This window comes from Nicotiana sylvestris, chromosome 4 (assembly GCF_000393655.2).
Source record: "Nicotiana sylvestris chromosome 4, ASM39365v2, whole genome shotgun sequence".
In the NCBI taxonomy this organism is placed as follows: domain Eukaryota; kingdom Viridiplantae; phylum Streptophyta; class Magnoliopsida; order Solanales; family Solanaceae; genus Nicotiana; species Nicotiana sylvestris.
The window spans coordinates 131,897,187-131,918,785 of NC_091060.1; positions in this window are offsets into that span (position 1 = coordinate 131,897,187).

Genomic DNA, 21,599 nt, shown 5'->3' on the forward strand with positions numbered 1-21,599 from the left:
TACTCCACTCAACCATCTCCTATGTTGATACCAATTTTTCTCTATAATATTTTTCAAATGCATATATACCTTCAAAATTATGCATTAGCATCAATAGATATTTTTCCATAATTTCTACATTTTTAAATTAATTTATCCCAGTATTTTATTAATATAAATAATTACAAATTGTATCACAAAGGACTTTATAACAATTTCACGGTTTAATTTTGCTATTTATATTCATATTGAGCTCAAAGTATTTCACAAATAGCCACATATACATTTTTGGTTTACAATTGCAATAACTTTGTAATTATAGCTCATGCATGAATTATTGCATTATTTTACCAGAAAATAACTCATTGTATTTTTAAAATTATGGAGTATTAAATCATTTCCATGCATGAAAATTATCTTTTATAATCAGTTAATTATTTTATAAAATATATTTTATCAATTATTTGGGTATTTAAAAAATAAACTTTTTTATTTCAAGACCTAACCATTTTTACCAGCCCAAAATCCCTTTAATATTAATCCGAAAAGCCAGCCGAAACCCCTTAGGCCCAATCTGCCTACTCAACCCAATAACCTCCTTCAATCGTGGTTGTTGATCTTTTAGATTAATGATCCACGTTCACCTTTACCTTAATTAACCCCTAACCTACCCCAAACCCTTTTCATTTTCTCAAAACTCGCTGTCATCGTCTCCCCTCATCTCTCAACTCTCTCTTAATCTAACCCTAACCCTAGTCACCGTCACCGTCGTAAACCTCTCTCCTATGGTGTTTCTATGTCTTCTCCGACCATCCCTGGCCTCCTACACTCCATGGCTCTTCGACTTCATGAGTCCTTGAGACTCAAGGAACTCCAACTGGTTCTGGTTTGAAACTTTGTTTACCGACCTGTCACAGGCCATTTTTCGTTCGTAAGTAAGGATATCTCCTTGTTTTATTATGAATCTATGGGTTCTTGACCTATTCTCTTCACCTCTGCTATTTTTCTGAAAATCCTAGTTCGATACTATCGGTTCTTCTCAGACCTTTATAGATCTGAGGTGATTCGAATGTTATGAAGTGTTTTCCTTCAAAGAATCTCTTATTTATATTGATTATTTCGATTTTTAATTACTCTTTCTAAACTAGTGTTCATCTCAAATTTCTTCAACGATTTTTCTAAGTTCTCAGTATTTAGTTAATTGTTCCTTCATCATCTTAACTGATTTTTGCATGAATGTTCAACCCTAGTTAATTCTGTACGATATACTGGTTTCTTCGATTTTGTTTAGATACTTTATTATTTCTATGATACCAGTCGTATTAGCTTACTCCGTTTTTGGGCTTAAATGTTTTTCTTGTTAAAATCCAGTATTTCTTTGGGATTTTACCCTAATTAATCTCTATTTATGGTTTGAACATGTTTTTCTTGCTGAATTCTGTATTTTTGGGAAGTTTTACTTATTTAATTTCTATTTATGAAATTTGAGTAATTCTTTCCCAAAAATCAGTATTCTTTTGAAGGTTTTACTGATTATTTTCTATTATTTTGCCCTGTTAAAATCTGTGTGCACAGATCTTATTTGTTCCCTTATTTATGACTTTAATTGATCACACTTGCCTTAATAAGTTATCCGTATGGTTTTGGGATTCTTACTGATTCCCTATTTGGTATGATTTGGATTCCTTACCCTAATTAACCCCCTTTTGTTGTGACCGTTAAGTGATTACCCCTAATTAAGGGGTCTATTCCCGACTCCCTTACATGAATTGATTCTGTGATTATTTGATTGCCCCCTAATTGACTGAATTCTGATTCTCTTTACCTTATTTTCTCTACTCCCTAAGTGCTATATATACACTTTTGTTCTACCTCTCAAGAACACGGACAGTAGTTCAAAAATACACACACACATTCAAACTTTCTCTCATCTCTCTTTCTGCTACTTGTGCTCATCGCTCGTCTAGCCGGCTGAAAGCCAAGGCTAGACTGTGGAACTCTACCTGCTTTACTTTCTGCACTTTGTTTCCTTAACCGGTATGTTGTTATTTCAATATCATTCTGAAATTCAAATCTATGCACTACATAGTTGTTAAATCCATGCCTATTTCCGCACTAGTTTAACTGATTATGTACTTAGTTATTCTTCCTGTTTACTACTTTGATCAGTATGCTTAAGTTTTACCCCTTCTTGTTCAGTGTTTTAATCAGCATGTCTAGGTTTCAATCTTCTTATTTGCTATTTTAGCCAGCATGTTTACTTGAGCTCTTGTCTGTTTCCTTCAACTAGCATGCTCATTTTAAGTAGTTCAGGTTCCTAATTTTATCTGATTAACTACAATTGGTATGACTAATTCTGTGTGGTAGACCCTTGTCCTCAATATGGATATTCCTACATTCTGTCTCTATGCTCTAATGTCTATTATCACTTTAGCTTTAAGTATAATTTCCTTGTTAATACTTTGAATCAGTAGTTTGTATTCTAATGCTATGAATTTGGTCACTGGTTGTCAATCAATCCCTTCTTGTTCTGTGTACTTATAGATCAATATGTTCCCCCTTATATCCATGTTCATGTGTTTCTGATTTAAGCTTCATATGTTCCTAACCCCCCTGATCCCTATTTGTAAACTTGTTTGTCTTCACTTAGAATCAAGTAATAAATGGATTTGAATCTGGGCACTCTAAGTTTTATGATTGTGTGGTTGTTTGTTGAATCTTTGTTCTTCTCAGAATTGCTTCCAAAACTGTTTTCACTCTTAACATTTTCTTAAAACTGTTTCCATTCCTGAAATATCTTTTCACTCCTAAATATTTTACCTCTATACTGTTGTTACTAAGTTCTTCCAACTATGTCAAGCACTCTCACTTCTACTCTTAGATTATTTAAGTTCTGCCCCTCCAGTATGTGTACTGCCTAAGAATCCATGAGATTCCTCCGAACTCTGACACACTGGGGATGGCCCTTCCACACCGCACATAACTACTTCTCTATTTATAAGGATCTTGGTGTGAGCATTGCCCGGGGTCCTTGAAGCCCTTGGGAACTTTGACGCACCAGGATACCTCATTGGATACTATGGACTATGATATCTTGGACTGTTTTGAAGGCCTGGTACTTCCAGGTTCCCTTTGGGCCTATTTCAGGATCCCTATAGCATAGCTTATATTTAATATGTAATTCATTCGCTTGTGGTCTATAATGATAATCTTTGTAAACAGATATTGGGAAAATTAGTAAAAGGGGGGTTCTTATATGATTTTTGTGGGGAACCGGGTATAAATCATGCCTTTAGGTCTATATTATGTTTACTCGCATTAGAAATCATGCTTTAGGTTTATACTATGTTTATCTGCATTAGAAATCGTGCTTTTAGGATCACTTGGCATACTGGACAACATGTTATAGGCATACTACCTCATTTGTTATGAAATTCTGTTTCCGCATAATCATGATCATCTAGAAATCCTATTATTAAGTTACTGCTACAATTCTGCCTAGTAAAAACGTCTATTCTTTCTGTGAATTAGAGATCCTGCTTTAGGACTTTATTTGCTTTTAAACCATGTCTACATCGCCTAAATCAATAACTATCTTGTCTATAAAAAAATGTTTAGAAACAAGCCCTAACACTTAGATGTCATAGAGATAAGTGTGTATAATCCAGTTCTGTAATGTAATATTCAGCACCTAGACTAGCATGCCTATAGGACTTAATAAGTTCAAATTGTGTTAAACTAATTCCCAGAATTCTGATTGCATTTAGACAACATGTTTATAGGGTATTACAGATCCACGCCTAGGCAAGCCTATAGGTAATCAAGGTCTAATAAAAATTGTGAAACTATGCTTTGCTTATTTGTGACTGCCCAGATTCAACAAGTTCTAAAATCAGTAGGCAAACTGATTTGGTCTCTATCGCTTCGCCTTAACATAATGCTGCGTATTCTCTGCTTGTCATGCTCACCTAAATATCCTGTTCTAGGACCTTTATGAAATATCTGAAATCTGTTGTTTGGGATGTGCTAATTGTCTATTTATTTGTGGAGGTAAACATGAGCCCCCTTAATTATTTCTTACTTGACAGTCATGTTTATTCTTTGTTGTCGCTTAGATTTTCCCTTTTAAACACCTTAGGAGAATTTAGAACTGCCTAAAATTAGAGGCCTTAAACACCTTCGGGACCACAAGGAAGGGACGGGTAATGCACGCATAGAGTTTGCCTAATTAATATTGCTTATATAACCGCTATGGGAAGGGTAATTGGGTAGTAAAGGGATATGATGACCTGTGCGCTAATACCACGTGTAACCCCTCTAGTTGAGGAAGGTTTACCGGGTATTGTACAAATGTGATCATGTAGGCTAAAAAACCTAGGACCCCTTTTACCCCTTTGTTTCAAATGTAATACCAATTTGTCTAAATTGCTTTATCTGTTTATAAGAATACTTCACACAATTTGAGTTCGGTCGGGACCCACCGTTGTGGACTGTGAGGGGTGCTTAACACCTTCCCCTCAAGGTTATTTCGAGCCCTTACCCATTCTCTGGTAATGCAAACCGGTTTTTTATGAGTTACTTGCTTTGGGTGCCCTAACGCACCTTAAATCCGTTAGGTGGCGACTCTTCAAATTCAAATACCCAATTATCGAAAGAAAATGGGTTGTTCCCAATGAATGTCGAAACCCGGACTCCGAGAGGAAAAAAGGGGTGCGACATCCTATACACCAGAATCCGCTAAGAAGGACCTGCTCATCAAGAACATGGCCAAGGAGCTTAAGAAATTGACAAGTCGAGTTCAGGGTGTCGAAGGAGGTAAATGGATAAAAGGTCTGAACTACGAGGATTTATGCATACAACCAGATGTGGAACTGCTGGAGGGTTACAAACCTCCCAAGTTAGAAATGTTTGACGGAACGGGTGATCCCAAGGTTCATATGAGAACTTATTGTGACAAGCTCGTAGGGGTCGGAAAAGATGAAAGGATTTAAATGAAGCTCTTCATGAGAAGTCTTACCGGAGATGCCCTGTCCTGGTACATAAGCCAGAATCCTAAGAAATGGGCCAATTAGGTGAGCATGGCATCAAACTTTATGGACCGGTTCAGATTCAATACGGAGAATGCACCGGATGTCTTCTATATCCAGAACCTAAAGAAGAAGCCAACTGAGACTTTCCACGAGTATGCTACTCGGTGGAGGTCAGAAGCAGCCAAGATCAGACCAGCACTAGACGAGGAACAGATGAACAAGTTCTTTGTCCGGGAATAACACCCATAGTATTATAAAAGGCTAATGATTATTGAGAATCATAAGTTCTCCGATATCATCAAAATCGAAGAAAGGATTGAAGAGGTCATTAAAAGTGGGATGGTGACAAATTTTGAGGTGTTGTAGACCACGAACAAAGCATTGCAATTAGGTGGCATATCAAAAAATAAATAAGTAGGGGCAGTAATGTGGCCCAAGGCCCAAAATCTCCACTAACATACCAAACACCTCCACCCACATACCAACCTTCACCTCCCAGATACTCTCAACCCGCCACCGCCTATCATACTTATAACACCTAGCCAACCTACTATCATTCACCTCCAACTCGTCCAAATCACAAGAAACCCCAACCTAATTTTGATTGCAAACCACCCAGACAATATACCGCCATTGCTGAACCCATCGACCAGTTGTACGAAAGGTTTAAGGCTGCTGGATATGTCACCCTTATTCCTACTATGGAAATGGAGAATTCATCTCAATAGGTCAACCCGAACAAAACCTGTGCATATCATTTTGGTATGAAAGGGCACACTATTGACGAGTGTCGGACATTGAAAGATAAGATTCAGTCATTGATTGATAACAAGGTCATACAGGCGAAGGAAGTTGTACCCAACATCAATAACAATCCTCTTCCAAATCATAGGGGTGAAGGGATAAATGTGATAGAAACTGATGAGGAGTGGGATCCCGAGGGACCAATTGGACTTATCAAATAGGGCGACGATCCTAAGAAGCCCACATTCATGCTCAATCCTATTATGGTCCAGGTACAGCCGCCAGTTGAGGTTGAGGTAATCGCATCGGTTCCATTTGAGATATAAGTAACACCACCTGCAGCCACACTTGTCCCATTTGAGGTAAAAGTGGCCATACCTTTCATAGTGACAGTAGCAATTACAGCTCCTTTCAAGTCCAATGCTATACCTTGGGATTACATTGCCGAAGCTAAGTGAAAGGGAAAAGCAAAGATGGAAGAATCTAGTGTCGCACAAGGAATGACCAGAACTGGAAGGATCTATACACCCGAAAATTTGGGAGGATCAAGCAAGGAGGATGCTACCAAACAACCTGTCATTGAAACTAGACTGGACGATCTTTGGAGGAAAGTACAGGCGAGGGAATACTCTATCGTCGATCATTTAAACAAGACCCTCGCCCAGATATCACTATTGCAAAATTCAAAGGCGCACAAGAGTGCTCTGATAAAGGTGTTGAATGAAGCTTATGTTCCCAACAATATCACCAGTGGAGAGATGGCCAACATGGTAGGGAAAGTACTGGAGAGTCACAAGATCACCTTCCACGAGAACGAACTACCGCCTGAAGGGTTAAGTCACAACAGGCCACTGCATATCACGGTACAGTTTGAAGACAAATTCATTGCCAGGGTCCTAATAGATGGGGGTTCAAGCCTCAACATTTGTCCATTGAATACTCTAAAAAGATTGGGCAAAGATTTCCATGAGATACGGGCAGGGAGTATGAACGTGAAAGCATTTGATGGATCTCAAAGGGCCACGATTGGAGAGATCAACCTTTGTCTGCAGATAGGACCAACTTGGTTCGATGTTGAGTTCCAAGTACTAGACATATCAACTACAAACAATCTTCTATTAGGACGACCATGGATTATGCCGCTGGGGGGCTTCCACGCTACACCAAGCCGTGAAGTTCGAATGGAGCCATCAGGAAGTAATCATTTATGGAGGTGGAAGAAACCCCATTTACAACAGTCAAATTATCCCGGTTATTGAGAATAGAAGAAGGCTGAGTGGAGAATTATCACCACATTGAACATGTCAATGCAATTGAGAAGGACAAGTGATGGAGTAACAAAATAGAAAGCATACTGACATGGTCTGGGTATGAACCCGACAAAGGGCTTGGGAACGAACTCCAGGGCATTACCAAACCGATACAGTTGAAACATCATGGCACAACTTCGGGTTGGGATATCCATACACCTGGCAAGAATATGATAATTGGTCGCCTCCATGGCATGGTCCTTATTACCCTCTCGAGCAGCCGGTACCATACCTACATCAGATTTTTCACCAGGCCGATACAATATAGGGGTCTACAGAGGAAGAAGTTTTGGCTGGGTGTCACACCTCCTTTTTACTACCCCCGAAAGAGATATAAGGGAGTTTTTTCCAATTTAAGTGACAATCGAAACGGGATTATTTATATTAAATTCAGAGTCGCCACTTGGGATAATTTATGTTGTCCCAAGTCACAGGTTTAAAATCCCGAATCGAGGAAGTTGACTCTTATTTATGGTCTGCAAACACAGAAATACGGGTAAGGAATTTTGTTAACTCGAGAGAAGGTGTTAGGCATTCCCGAGTTCCGTGGTTCTAGCACGGTCGGTTTGATCATACTTGGCTTATTAAAATTCCGTAATTACTCATTTTAGAACCTATGTGCATTTGCCTCTTTTAATTATGAAATTATCCTAAAACGACTCACGCGTACGTGTACCCATTTCATTTGATGCGTAAAAAATTATGTCACGCATACGTGTCCACAATTAATCACGCTTTATTATTATTATTATTATAAAGAAAGTTTAGTCGAAGTTGTGCGAACGCATACTCCGATTTTATTTTTAAAATTGTAATTATGTCACACGAACGTGTACACAATCACGATAATAGCCTAAAAGTATACTAGGTATTCATGATTAAGCTTACGCTACTTTGAGGTTCACTGCGAAGGTCTTTATGGAAAATAATGGAAAGGCATATGATTTATGTGACTTATTCGAATGGAACCAATAAAATCAGGCCCTAACTACCTTAATTCAGCCCCAACGAATCAATTGCTCAAAACAAAAGCAATTAAACTTCATATCCACACTAAATGTCGACAACATTAAAATATGTCTCAATATCAGAAAATAATAGCCACAACATGAAAGCAAATCAAGTAAACGAAAGTAACAAATATAGGTTTTAAAAACAAACATAATGTTAAATAAAAAATTAATCTATTTTCAACAGTTATCGTTCCATCAATGCTATACTAAAAGCTACAAAAGTTTGGGGCACAATGGTCAAGATAACCATAACTCAACTCAATTCTTTCCTTCTTTTAAAGAAAGAACACGTATATGAAGATTTATACTATTAATGAATTCATTGTTGACAATTGATAACTACTATGTTAGTTAATTAAGGAAACTAATCTCACTGAAAACAAGCATTATGAGATAGAGAATTCGCCAAACCAGATCATGTTCTAGATTTAATAATAAAATCAAACATTAAACAAACCAAACCACATTCTTATTGCATGATCAAACAGAAGAAGTGAAGCTTGAACCAACTGACCGGATCAGGACCAACGACGGCAACCTCGAAACGTCAATAACTGGCTCTGAATAGATCCCACAACGAGTTCCAAAATGGACTCAAACTAGCGAAAACTTCAACAGCAGAAAATGAGGCTCACGACCACCCAGAGATTGAACTGCAGAAAGGGAGGAAGCGAGGGATCGAGAGAAGGAACGCCAATTTCGAGCGGAACCTAAGAGGCCGTGAAGTATGAAAGCTATGAAATTGCAAGGCTTTTACGGTGAGCTCACCGGACAGGGAATGGGGAAAATGGTTGGTTCTTTGCTTCAACGGTTAGGACCTGCCGCTGCTCAGGATTAACGAAGATGGGGGAGGGCGTTCCTGGTCTTGTCCGCTGATAGCTCTAGCTATGGGTCCTTTTTTGGTTCTTGCTGCTTCAAGAAGATTGATAGGGGGTGTACCTCTTGATGAAAACCGGCCGATCTTAGGTCTAGGGGTCTAGGGTGTAACCACTGATTCTATTTTTTTAGGGGTTTGTAGGTTAGTTCTTTAGGTTGTCTACTGAGAAAGAAGGAGTTTAGGTGGGTTGGAGTGAAGAAGACGAAATACAGGGGGTGGGGTATGATTTTTGAGAAAAATGGCGCATAGCTCAAGTCTAGGTCTCCTAGACGTTAGGTCAACTCCTCATTTTTTGTGTATTTTTTTTGGCTGATGTCTTAGGGATCTAGGTTTTGTTTTGTAGAGTTTTTTAGGTTAAGGGGTATGGGCCTAGGAATTATGGGCTAGATCAGAAAATTAGGCCTAATATGGGTTGTTTGAGCCCAAATTTTATTCTTTCCCCGTGAACAAGACTAAAAATATGACCTCATTTACCAATTAATCCTACTTAAGTAAAATAACTATTAAGATAAGATTAATCGTTAAAACAAACCCTTTTTTTGGTATTTTCAAATATCATATTAAAATAAAAATAAGGTACTATTTTTTGTATTTTTTTAGTTTTACGAAAGGTATATAAACTAACAGCAACTAAAAAGAAGAAATATTTTTGTAATTTTGACTTTTTTGATAAAATAAAGTAAAAGAGTCAAAACTAATTGAAATATCGATATTAGGCCTAAACTTAATATTTTACGCTAAAATGGGTAAAATCTCGAGGAGGGTCAAAAATCACATGTCTACAGCTGCCCCTCTTTGACTGGAAACACGAAGTATTTTCAAACAATGAACGGCTAGACAAGTTTTTTGACCCGACCCTTATTTAGGGAGACCAAAAACTAAGAGAAAAGAGAATGTAACCAAGCCCTGTTATCTGAGCTGCCTACATATCCTTGGCTATAAAGGAATCAGGCCACGTGTGGTTCAGAAGTAGAAACACTGATGGAGTATGCTAAGGTGGAGAGCCGGTCGAGGTGCCGTTCCGCCGAGGTTCCGGTCAGCGGTCCTGTTATTACATCAAAAATCAAAAAATGAAAAAGACTAACTAAGCCTGTCAACTACGGATTACAAGATTCCTATCTATAAGTTTTCTGAAGCTTGGTCTTGAGTCTTGAATGGTTCTTCAGGTAGACTTTTGATTTGAACCTTGATGCTTGCTAGCTGCAGGTGCTGATTCATTCTTCCACGGCTTCTTCGGATCAAAACCGGACACACCATACCTGTGACTTCAGTCATGTCTTGAGTAATCCATCTCTTGTCTAGTTCTGCATTTTGGATTCACTTTCTTTTCTTTTCTTTTCTTTTTTTTTCTGGATTGAGACTACTTCTGTTGGTCATCTCGAACTATTGACTCGCATTCTTGCCGCGAGCTTCTACTACTTCTAACTTGAATTGAATTCTGAAATGACTTCCCTTGTTCTCCAGGTGGGCGCCTGCTACTGACTTGAAACTTGAAATAATTCTGAAGAGAATTCCCTTGTTCTCCAGGTGGGTGCCTGCAATCAAAACAACAAAACAAACAAAATTATTTGCCCTAGTTTTCACTCGGAAGATTTGTGAGTTGTTAGCAAAAATGTAAACCACTTATGTTATTGATGCAATAATGAAAGTAAACTAGAGACTCGAACTAGGATGTGCATCTCCTGTGAGTCAAACCAAGAAACTTTGACTAGCAAATGTGTCTGCTAAAAATAAAAACTGATTGACCCAGATCAGGAAATGTGTCTCCTAAGGGTGAAACTTGAATAAACCAAACCAGGAAGTGTGTCTCCTAGAGGAGGAATCTCAATTTAGGAAGAGCGTCTCCTAAAATAAAATATAACTTGAAAGACCCAGACTAGGAAGTGCGTCTCCTACAGGTAAAACTTCAATGACCCAGACTAGGAAGTGCGTCTCCTAGGGCCGAACTTAAATGACTCAAACTAGGATGTGTGTCTCCTAAGTGTGAAATCTCAAACTAGGAAGTGCGTCTCCTAAAACAAAATATAACTTGAAAGACCCAGACTAGGAAGTGCGTCTCCTAGGGGTGAAACATGAATGACTCAAACTAAGAAGTGTGTCTCCTAGGAATGAACTTAAATGAACCAATTAGGATGTGTGTCTCCTAGTGGTAAAATATCAATTTAGGAAGTGCTTCTCCTAAAACAAAAATATAACTTGAAAGACCCAGACTAGAAAGTGCGTCTCCTAGGGGTGAAACATCAATGACTCAAACTAGGAAGTGCGTAACTTAAGTGAACCAATTAGGAAGTGCGTCTCCTAGTGGTAAAATCTCAATTTAGGAAGTGCATCTCCTAAAACAAAATATAATCTGAAAGACCCAGACTAGGAAGTGTGTCTCCTAGGGGTGGAACTTCAATGACTTAAACTAGGAAGTGCGTCTCCTAGAGATGAATTTAAATGACCAAAGCTAGGAAGTGCGTCTCCTAGGGGTAAACTCTCAATTTAAGAAGTGCGTCTCCTGAAAGTGTATCCTGAAAGACCCAGACTAGGAAGTGTGTCTCCTAGGGGTGAAACTCAATTTAGGAAGTGCGTCTCCTAAAACAAAATATAACCTAAAAGACCCAGACTAGGAAGTGCGTTTCCTAGGGGTGGAACTTCAATGACTTAAACTAGGAAATGCATCTCCTAGAGATGAATTTAAATGACCAAAGCTAGGAAGTACGTCTCCTAGAGATGAATTTAAATGACCAAAGTTAGGAAGTGCGTCTCCTAATAAGTATATGAAAGACTCCTACTGGGAAGTGCGTCTCCTAAAGGGTAAAATTTCAATGACTCCAACTAGGATGTGTGTCTTCTAGGGATGAATTTAAATGACCAAGACTAGGAAGCGTGTCTCCTAGGAGTAAACTTAAATGACCCAAACTAGGAAGTGTGTCTCCTAAGGGTGAAATTTTAATTTAGTAAGTGCGTTTCCTAAAACAAAAATATAACCTGAAAGACCCAGACTAGGAAGTGTGTCTCCTAAGGGCAAAACTTCAATGACTCAAACTAGAAAGTGCGTCTCCTAGGAATGAACTTAAATGACCCAAACTAGGAAGTGCATCTCCTAGGGGTAAAATCTGAAAGATCCCTACTAGGAAGTGCGTCTCCTAACGAGTAAAACTTCAATGACTGCAACTAGGACATGCATCTCCTAGGGATGAATTTTAAATGACCAAGACTAGGAAGTGTGTCTTCTAGGGGTGAAATCTCGATTTAGGAAGTGCGTCTCCTAGAGCAAAATATAACTTGAAAGACTTAGACTAGGAAGTGTGTCTCCTGGGGGTAAAACCATCAGTGACTCAAACTCATATGATCCAAACTAGGAAGTGCATCTCCTAAGAGTAAAATCTCAATTTAGGAAGCGTGTCTCCTACAAAAAAATATAACTTAAAAACCCAGACTAGGAAGTGTTTTTCCTAGGGGTGATATGTGATCTTCTCAACAGCCTTTGCGTAAGCAGAATTGGGGCATTACACCTGAAAAATTCAAGCTTCCAAGCTTTGATATGAACATAACTTTCGTCCATGTTTCAAACAAAAAAAAATTTGTGAGTTTAAACAAGGTGGTTAGTTTTTGGCCTTGACTTTGAGGGCGATTGCTCCTTTACTTGCCATGATAACTTTGATTTCAACTTGAAAGACATTGCTTGTTTATTGACTAACCACTTTCTCTGTCACCCTTATTATAGAAAATACCTCTGATCCATTCGAGCTCAATATCCTCTATCTATTGCATTTTGCTCATGAATTGACATTTACCAAACCTTTGTGTTTCACATGAATCCCAAAGCACGCCGATTGTTATCCATTTAGTGTGTATACTGTTGTTTCTTGACTTATGTCGCTTTGATATACTAGCCAGACTCCGCTTTGTGCAATTGGAAAGCTTGTAGTAGATTTTGAAGTCATTTCTCACTTGTTCTTACCAAACAGACTCAAGAAGAGGAAGTAAAAAGATGATACCTAACAAGAAAATTACAAAGTAGAAATTTATCAGATATGAATACCAACTCTAATGACCATGACATGCACTTTTGGATTAAGTGGCCTAATCTGTCAAGCAAGTCTAATGTTCAACTCTTGTTGTGCCTCTTCGCCGTGAAACTTGGCTTCAATGCTCTGATTATCCTATCTAATTCACGATCCTTATTCGACTTGTAGGGACGAAGGGTTTTCACCATCAAGCCTCTCTCATTTTGCTCTTTCTCTCAACTTACCGTCGCCTTATGGTGCCTGTGAAGGTTTTCACCGATAAGACTCTCTCATTTTTTTCTTTTCTTCTTATTTCCTCTGATTCTGCAGATGACAAGGCATTGACCATAGTAAAACATCATATGCGCTGGCATGTCTAGCTCGGCCTTCTCAAAGATTATCTGGGAGGTCTTTTTTTTTTGGACTGTAATGTGGCTTTTTGACAGGGTTAGAAAGAAAGGATATCATAAAGGCTCAAAATAACTAAGACAACCGGGTTAATTTATTTACAACTTTTGGAATCCATTCTAAAAACTTTGCCCCAATTTCTAAAACAATGGAATTTGATTCCTTCATTTTTTTATATGGAACTTCTAAGGAAAACTACTCCACCCTTGGCTTTGTGGAATTATGAAATATTTTATTTGGTATGACCGAACCGTAAGGCTGCCTACGTATCTTGCGTTGACAAGAATCAGGTCAAACGTAGTTCATGAGACTACTTTTTGTTACTATTTTCATTTTTCTTTTTTTCTTTTTTTTTTTCTTTTTCTCTTTTTTTTGAGTTTTCTTTTATAATGAATTTTCTAAACAAACCAATGGGAACATGAACTTTTTTTTTATGACTCTAACTTGATTCCAAAAGAGGGGGTCAAGAAAACTAGCACAGGCTCAAATGGGTACCGAGTGGTAGAAAGTGTTTGGGTAGCTGAAAGAGGGCCTCCCAATCCTTGAAAATGCCAAGTACAGCATATGCAAATTGAGGATGAAAATTGAAGATCATGCACAATATTTTTTTTGCGGCTTCGACATTGATATCACTGACACGCCTTCCACTTTTTTTCTTTTTTTAGTGTCTTGTCAAGTACAGAACTCTCGTTGGGTTATTTCTTATTCACAATGGATACCCTCCGTCAGTTCGGAGCAAACTCCCTTGGCTTTATATTGTTACTTGAGGTGCACTTGAACTCAAAATTGCTCGCTTCAAATTGTCTGGGATGCACTCTCTTATAACAAATTCTTGTCATCCTATTAACTTTCCAAATTATCTGCCCCAGTTTCACACAATTCGGGCTTCAAATGATCTCAAAATCCCTTTACTTATTTCCCTCAAATGTCCCCATCATCTTCAAAAAAAATTCATTGCTTCATGATTAGACTAACTTTTAAGACCAGGCTAAGAATTATGCGTACATGCCATGTCACTAGAGTCACCAGGAAAAGAACTATAAAAGGAAAAGAGAACTAAACAAAAATGACTAGTAATAACAGAAAACATAAAATTGCATTAGAGCATTTCAGTGTTTCGAGTTGAGAATAGCATTTCATCTTCAGACGGACGGGCAGTCCGAGCGTACTATTCAAATTTTGGAGGATATGATCCGAGCTTGTGTTATTGACTTTGGAGGCTCGTGGGATCAGTTTTTGCCTTTAGCGGAGTTTGCCTACAACAACAGCTACCAGTCAAGCATCCAGATGGCTCCTTATGAGGCTTTATATAGTAGGCGGTGTCGGTCGCCGGTTGGATAGTTTGAGCCGAGAGAGGCTCGGTTATTGGGTACGGGTCTAGTACAGGATGCCTTGGACAAGGTCAGGATCATTCAGGATAGGCTTCGTACAGCTCAGTCCAGGCAAAAGAGTTATGCCGACCGTAACGTTCGTGATGTGGCATTCATGGTCGGCGAGCGGATGTTGCTTCGGGTATCACCTATGAAGGGCGTGATGAGATTTGGAAAGAAGGGCAAGCTTAGCCCTAGGTTCATTGGCCCATTTGAGATTCTTGATCGAGTGGGAGAGGTGGCTTACAAACTTGCGTTGCCGCCGAGCTTATCAGCTGTGCATCCAGTGTTTCATGTGTCCATGCTTCGGAAGTATCACGACAATCCATCCCACGTGTTAGACTTCAGCACTATCCAGTTAGACAAGGACTTGTCTTATGAGGAGGAGCCGGTAGCTATTCTAGACCGGCAGGTTAGTCAGTTGAGATCCAAGAGTTTCCCTTCTGTTCGTGTTCAGTGAAGAGGTCAGCCTGTTGAGGCAGCAAACCTGGGAGTCCGAGTCCAATATGCGGAGCTGATATCCCCATCTTTTCTCCGACTCAGGTACTTCCTACTTATGTCTGTTCGAGGACGAGCGGTTGTTTTAGAGGTAGAGAATGTGATGACCTTTGTCATCACTTATTTTGGGAATAAATTTTGTGTTCCGAGGCCTTAAAACCTCCTTTTTGTCTCATCTCGATTTGTGTGCACAGTTTGGGCATGTATCCGGAAAGCCATTATGTGAAAATCTGTAGAAAATGGTAAATTTTGCTTTTAAAATGAATTTAAGTTGACTTCGATCAATATTTTGGGTAAACGGACCCAGACCCGTGATTCGATGATCCTAGAGGGTCCGTAGGAAAATATGGGACTTGGGTGTATGCCCAAAATTGAATTCCGAGGTCCCAAGCCCGAGAAATAAATTTTTGAAAGAAATTATTTAATTGAAATTATAAGAGTTTTTAGAAATTGGAATGTGTTTGAATTTGATGGTATCGGGCCCGTATTTTTGTTCCGAAACTCGATACAGGTCTTATATGGCATTTAAGTTGAGCCTGTAAAATTTGGTGAGAAACGGACTTGATATGACATGAATCGGACCATCGGTTGTTAAAAATGGAACTTAAAAGTTCATGAGATTTTTCTTTAATTTTGATGCTAAATTCATAGTTATTAATGTTATTTTGATGATTTGATCGCACGAGCAAGTCTGTATGATGTTTTTGGACTTGTGTGCATGTTTGGCTTGGAGCTCCGAGGGCTCGAGTGAGTTTTGGATAGGCCACAGAGTGTTTTGAACTTAAGAAAAATTGTTGTGTGTTGCAGGTCTACAGGCTTCACATTTGCGAAGACCCATCGCAATTGCGATGATGGACTGGGGCAAGAACCTTCGCATTTGCGAGGCTTATGTCGCAAATGCGACTTCAACAGGGACCGTAAATACGAACAACTGTTCGCAATTGCGAAGAAAGCAGGATTTGGCCTACCTTCGCATTTGCGAAGCCTGGGCCGCATTTGCGAGTTCTCATTTGCGAACCTGACTTCGCAAATGCGATATCTGCACTTGTGCAAATTATAACTTAGCCGAAATTTTTTCATTTTTCAAACTCTTTCATAACCTAAACTCTCTTGGGCGATTTTCCAAAGAAAAGTTCTTCTCCAAATCGAATGTAAGTCGTTTCTAACTCGTTTTATGTAATCTATAACATCTTTTCACATGATTTCAACTCAAAATCAAGGGTTTTCATGGGGGAAATTGGGTGTTTTGGGTAATATTTAGGATTTTCGAATTTTGGGGATTTGGACCTCGATTTGAGGTCCGATTTCAAAACAAATTATATATTTGGGTTCGTGGGTGAATGGGTAATCGAATTTTAGTTCGAACCTCGGGTTTTAACCATGTGGGCCCGGGGTCGATTTTTGACTTTTTGGGAAAATCTTTATAAAACCTATTTTCAGGCATTAGAATTGATTCATTTAGCATTTATGATATCATTAAGTAAATTGTGGCTAGATACACGCGAGTTAGTGGTGGAATCAAGAGGTAAAGTGGTAGTTGAGGCTTAATTGTGTTCGTGGCTTTGAGGTAAGTGTTTGGTCTAACCTTAGCTTGAGTGATTAAGAGTTGTGTCTTATTTTCTATGTGTTAATTGTGGAGTACGACGTATAGGCATGGAGACGAGTATCTATACGTCGGTGTCAAGCATGCCCGTGAGTCTCGTTTAGTAATTGTTGTGACTCCGTTGTAATTTATTCAAGCTTAGTATGTTGATTATCATTGTTGATTCCCTTGCCGGGATGTTATTGTTTATGATATTATCTCCCTTACCGGGATATTATTGTTTATGATATTGTCTCCCTTTCCGGGATGTTATTATTTATGATATTGTCTCCCTTGCCGGGATATTATTGTTTATGATATTGTCTCCCTTGCCGGGATGTTATTGTTTACGATATTGTCTCCCTTGCCAGGATATTATTGTTATACTCTTGTTCCCTTGTCAGGATTCTTTTATGATTGATGTTGATTTGTAAACGGGATCGGGTGACACGCCGCCACGGTGATATATGAAATGGGATCGGGTGGCACGCCGCCACGGTGATATTTGAAATGGGATCGGACTGCACGCCTGCAACAAGATATATGAAATGGGATCGGGTGCACGCCGCCACGGTGATATTGAAATGGGATCGGGTTGCACGCCGCCATGGTGATATATGAAATGGGATCGGGTTGCACGCCTGCAACAAGAAAGAAATGAAAGTGAATATTGTGTTTGTTTTCCTCATTATTGTTGGAAATTAAATTCTGGTTTCTTTACATTCCTCGTTGGTATTTTGTTGTTATCTTATACTCCCCGTAGCATGCTTTCCCCTCCCCATCTTTAACTGTGAATATCTGCTTTTATTTTTCGTTGTATATGATTTAACTGCGCAGGTTTATTTAGTAGTCTGGTCCTAGCCTCGTCACTACTTCGCCAAGGTTAGGCTAGGCATTTACCAGCACATGAGGTCAGTTGTGCTGATACTACACTCTGCACTGTATGCAGATCCCGGTGCTCCAGCTTTTGGACCGCAGTGAGGGTATTGTCTTCAGTCCATTTAGGCGACCCGAGGTAACCCTGCAGGCATCCGCAGGCCCTGGAGTCTCCTTCTATCTTTCCATACTGTTTCTTCAATGTATTTCTGAAACAACTTGTAGTTATCTTTCGAACCCTTATTTGTAGTATTCCTAGACAACTTGTGATATTGTGACACCAAATTCTGGGTAGGGTTGTATCTCAGATTTATGTATCAGTGTTTGGATAGCTTGTGATATCACGTCTGCAACAAGATATATGAAATGGGATCGGGTGACACGCCGCCACAGTAATATTTGAAATGGGATCGGGTTGTACGCCTGCAACAAGGAAGAAATGAAAGTGAATACGGTGTTTGTTTTCCTTATTCTTGTTGGCATTTAAATTTTGGTATCTTTACATTCCTCTTTTGGTATTCTGTTGTTATTTGATACTCCCCGCAACATGTTTTCCCCTCCCATTTTTAGCTGTAATTATCTGCTTTTATTTTTCCGTTGTATATGATTTAACTGCATAGGTTTATTTGGTAATCTGGTCCTAGCATCGTTACTACTTCGCCGAGGTTAGGCTAGGCACTTACCAGCACATGGGGTCAGTTGTGCTGATACTACACTCTGCACTGTGTGCAGATCCTGGTGTTGCAGCTTTTGGACCGCAATGAGGTGGCTGCCTTCAGTCCATTCAGGCGACCCGATGTAGTCCTGTAGGCGTCCGCAGGCCTTGGCGTCTCCTTCTATCATTTCCTTCTGTTTTTACTTATTCAGAGATAGACTCGTGTATTTCTATTTAGACTTTATTTGCAGTATTCATAGATGGTCTGTGACATTGTGACACCAAATTCTGGGTAGAGTTGTACTTAGACTTCTAGTTTGTATAAATCTAAATTATCAAATTTCATCTTCCGCACTATTTTTGTTATTATTATTTTTGTTGCTTTTGTTATATTGTTTTGGAATTGCTAAGGGATTAAAAATGAAAATGGTTAAATAATTGGACTAAGTGGCTTGCCTAGCTTTCACTAGTAGGCGCCATCACGGCTCTCGAGGGTGGAAAATCGGATCGTGACAGTTGGTCGGTAAATGCTTCCCCTGTATTAACCGATCAACTTTGATCGGTAATTTTAAATAAAATTTCTTTATATTTTATAAAATATTTTAAATAATAATATAACATTAAAAAATTTTAACTAGGTCCCACATTACCAACCAAAGTGAAATTTTCTTTGACTACACAATGCTGACCATCTGGGTCAACCTGTTGACCACTTTACCGACCAATTTTGGTCGGTAATTTATATAAAATAAATATAAAATATTTTTCTCCCCTTTACCGACCAACTCTGGTCGCTAATCTGGACAGACCAAGTTTGGTCGCTAAATTTCGAATTTCTAGTAGTGGGTCGTCCCCACCTAATAAAAGAAGAAAAAAAATCCTAAGCTAACCTACACTATAATGCTCCACGGTATTCGTCGCGGCTTCAAAAATATTTATAAATTCTTCGGGGCATACCCCGGATAAAATATATACAAAGTCTACGGGGCATCCCCTGAATATAAACTAAAGGGAACGACCTCTCGCCTCAATTCGAACAAAAGAAAGGACCTAAAATTTGCCTACATGCTCCTAGCGGGCATAGTAATAAAAGTAAAACAAATAAAACTAAAAGAAAAAATACTAATTCCATGCTCATTTCCTTTTTAACCTCTTATTTCATGTATTTGACCAAGCCCAATTCCTAAAGGATGTGAATAAATTAATCACTAATGGGCTTTGATCTTTCCCCATACCCCACGGCCCAAATCATTCAAACACGTATTGTCCAAACAAAACAGTAAAAATTGCACGGGGCGCCTTATTTGGTCGCCCTCATTTAACATATACTCATTTTTTTTAAAACTTTTAACTTGTACCAACTTTTTAAATAACTTCAGTCCCCTTTCTTCTCCTCCGTTTTCTTTTTCTTCTTCTTCTTTCTTCTGTTACTGTTAGTGCTGCTATAACACAGATTTTGAATTTTCAATTAAATATAATAAACTGCGCCATCAATAAAAAAAAAAGAGATACAAAAGCTAAAGATCAAACTGGGGGTTGAGTTGATTCTTGTCCAAGACTATCAATAACCTCTCCAGCAGATTGACTGATTCCATAACAAGACTATCACTGTATGAAATTTGAACATCTTGAACCCCTATCGAAACAAATTCCTGCTCACAATTCTTAGCAAAACTAACAACAGAGTCAACAGATATTCTGGCTAGTTCAAATTTCTTGTCCTGAACATATGATAAAGCAGCGGTGAATGATCCATGAATACCACCAGTTCACCAGATACAAAACAAAACTTCGTCAGTTGCAAAACAAAAACTTCGCCAGTTACAAAAACAAAAGCTTCAACAATTACAAACAAAAACTTCAGCAAATAGAGAACAAATTTTCAGCTACGATGCTTAAGTTCAGCAATTACAAACAAAAACTTCAGCACACTTGGTTCAGCACACTTGCTACTTCAGGCTCATCTACTAGAATGCTGAAGTTTTGCGTGATTGCCTTTGCTACTTCAGCCCCGTATGCTGAAGTTATGCGAAAAAGCGGGTACGCTTGCAATTTTTTTTGCAAACCGAATCCAAGTTAAAACGTGACATAAAAAGCGAATATAGATGCAAATGCCCAACAAAACATATGAGACACATAAGAAGAGAAAATAAAGCAAATCAACAAGACAGTTAACTGAAGTATCATAAGAGCACATGTCCTTCTAACCCCATTCCTTTACAAAAAAAACTTACAGCGAGAAAACCCAAAATGAAACTCTAAGGCGACTGAAAGCTAACCAACTGAAACCAACCCCAAACTAATTCAATAAGAATGTTCCAGGAAAGGCTCAAAAGAGGAATCACTTCTTATTACTATATTTAGCCACATCAACTTATCCAATTAGTTTGACTCCCTCATGCATACCTCTAATTCCAAACTTACACTTCTCGCAAGTTGTTTTACCAGAACAAAGACATAGGAACATGTAATCAATTTTATACTGAATTCATCAAAACAAGTGCATGGTTTCTGGGAATTTCAACAGAGAGAGATAAGAACAAGCATGCTAAAATTCATTTCACTTTAAACATGGCAGTCATGAAGAGGGGATGCAACTGTTGATGTTATCTTTCTCTAAAGCTGTAAACAATGATATACATGTAAGAACGAATCGAGCTTCAAATCAGGCACGCAGGAATAACGAATTGCCCCACATTCGTGTACATCATTAGGCAACTCAAGACAAAGATTAAGTTTAATCCTATTTACATAGTCAATTCGAGAATATCATATTCATGTCGAGCCCGAAAGAACAAGACGACGGAAGCAGATAACAGGAAAAATTAGGTGCCAAGGTCCATTAAACTACTCAATCATAGCCATCATTTTAGCATTTGCAAGGGAAATTGCATTCAAAGTTGGCATAGCTGATCAACTATTTATGTTGCTAAGAGAAGGCACAATAAGAAAGCACCAGTGACTCTTTTTAGCATCCTTTCAAACACTACTGATTGAGGTTAAACAAACCAAGTAATTGACGAGTTAAATCAAGCAAGATACCATGTTCAAATCCGCATCGACATAATCAAAGCGACAAGGAAAAATTAACTACTGTAAATTATCACACTCAATGAAGAAATATGCATCGATTTCACATTTTTGGTTTGAATAAAGAAAAGCAACAGATCATCATACTTGAGGTTTCAAACTTGGATCTCACAAATCCTACCATTAACACGCTTTAAAATTAATCAACTGAACTTCAAATATTAGATCATTT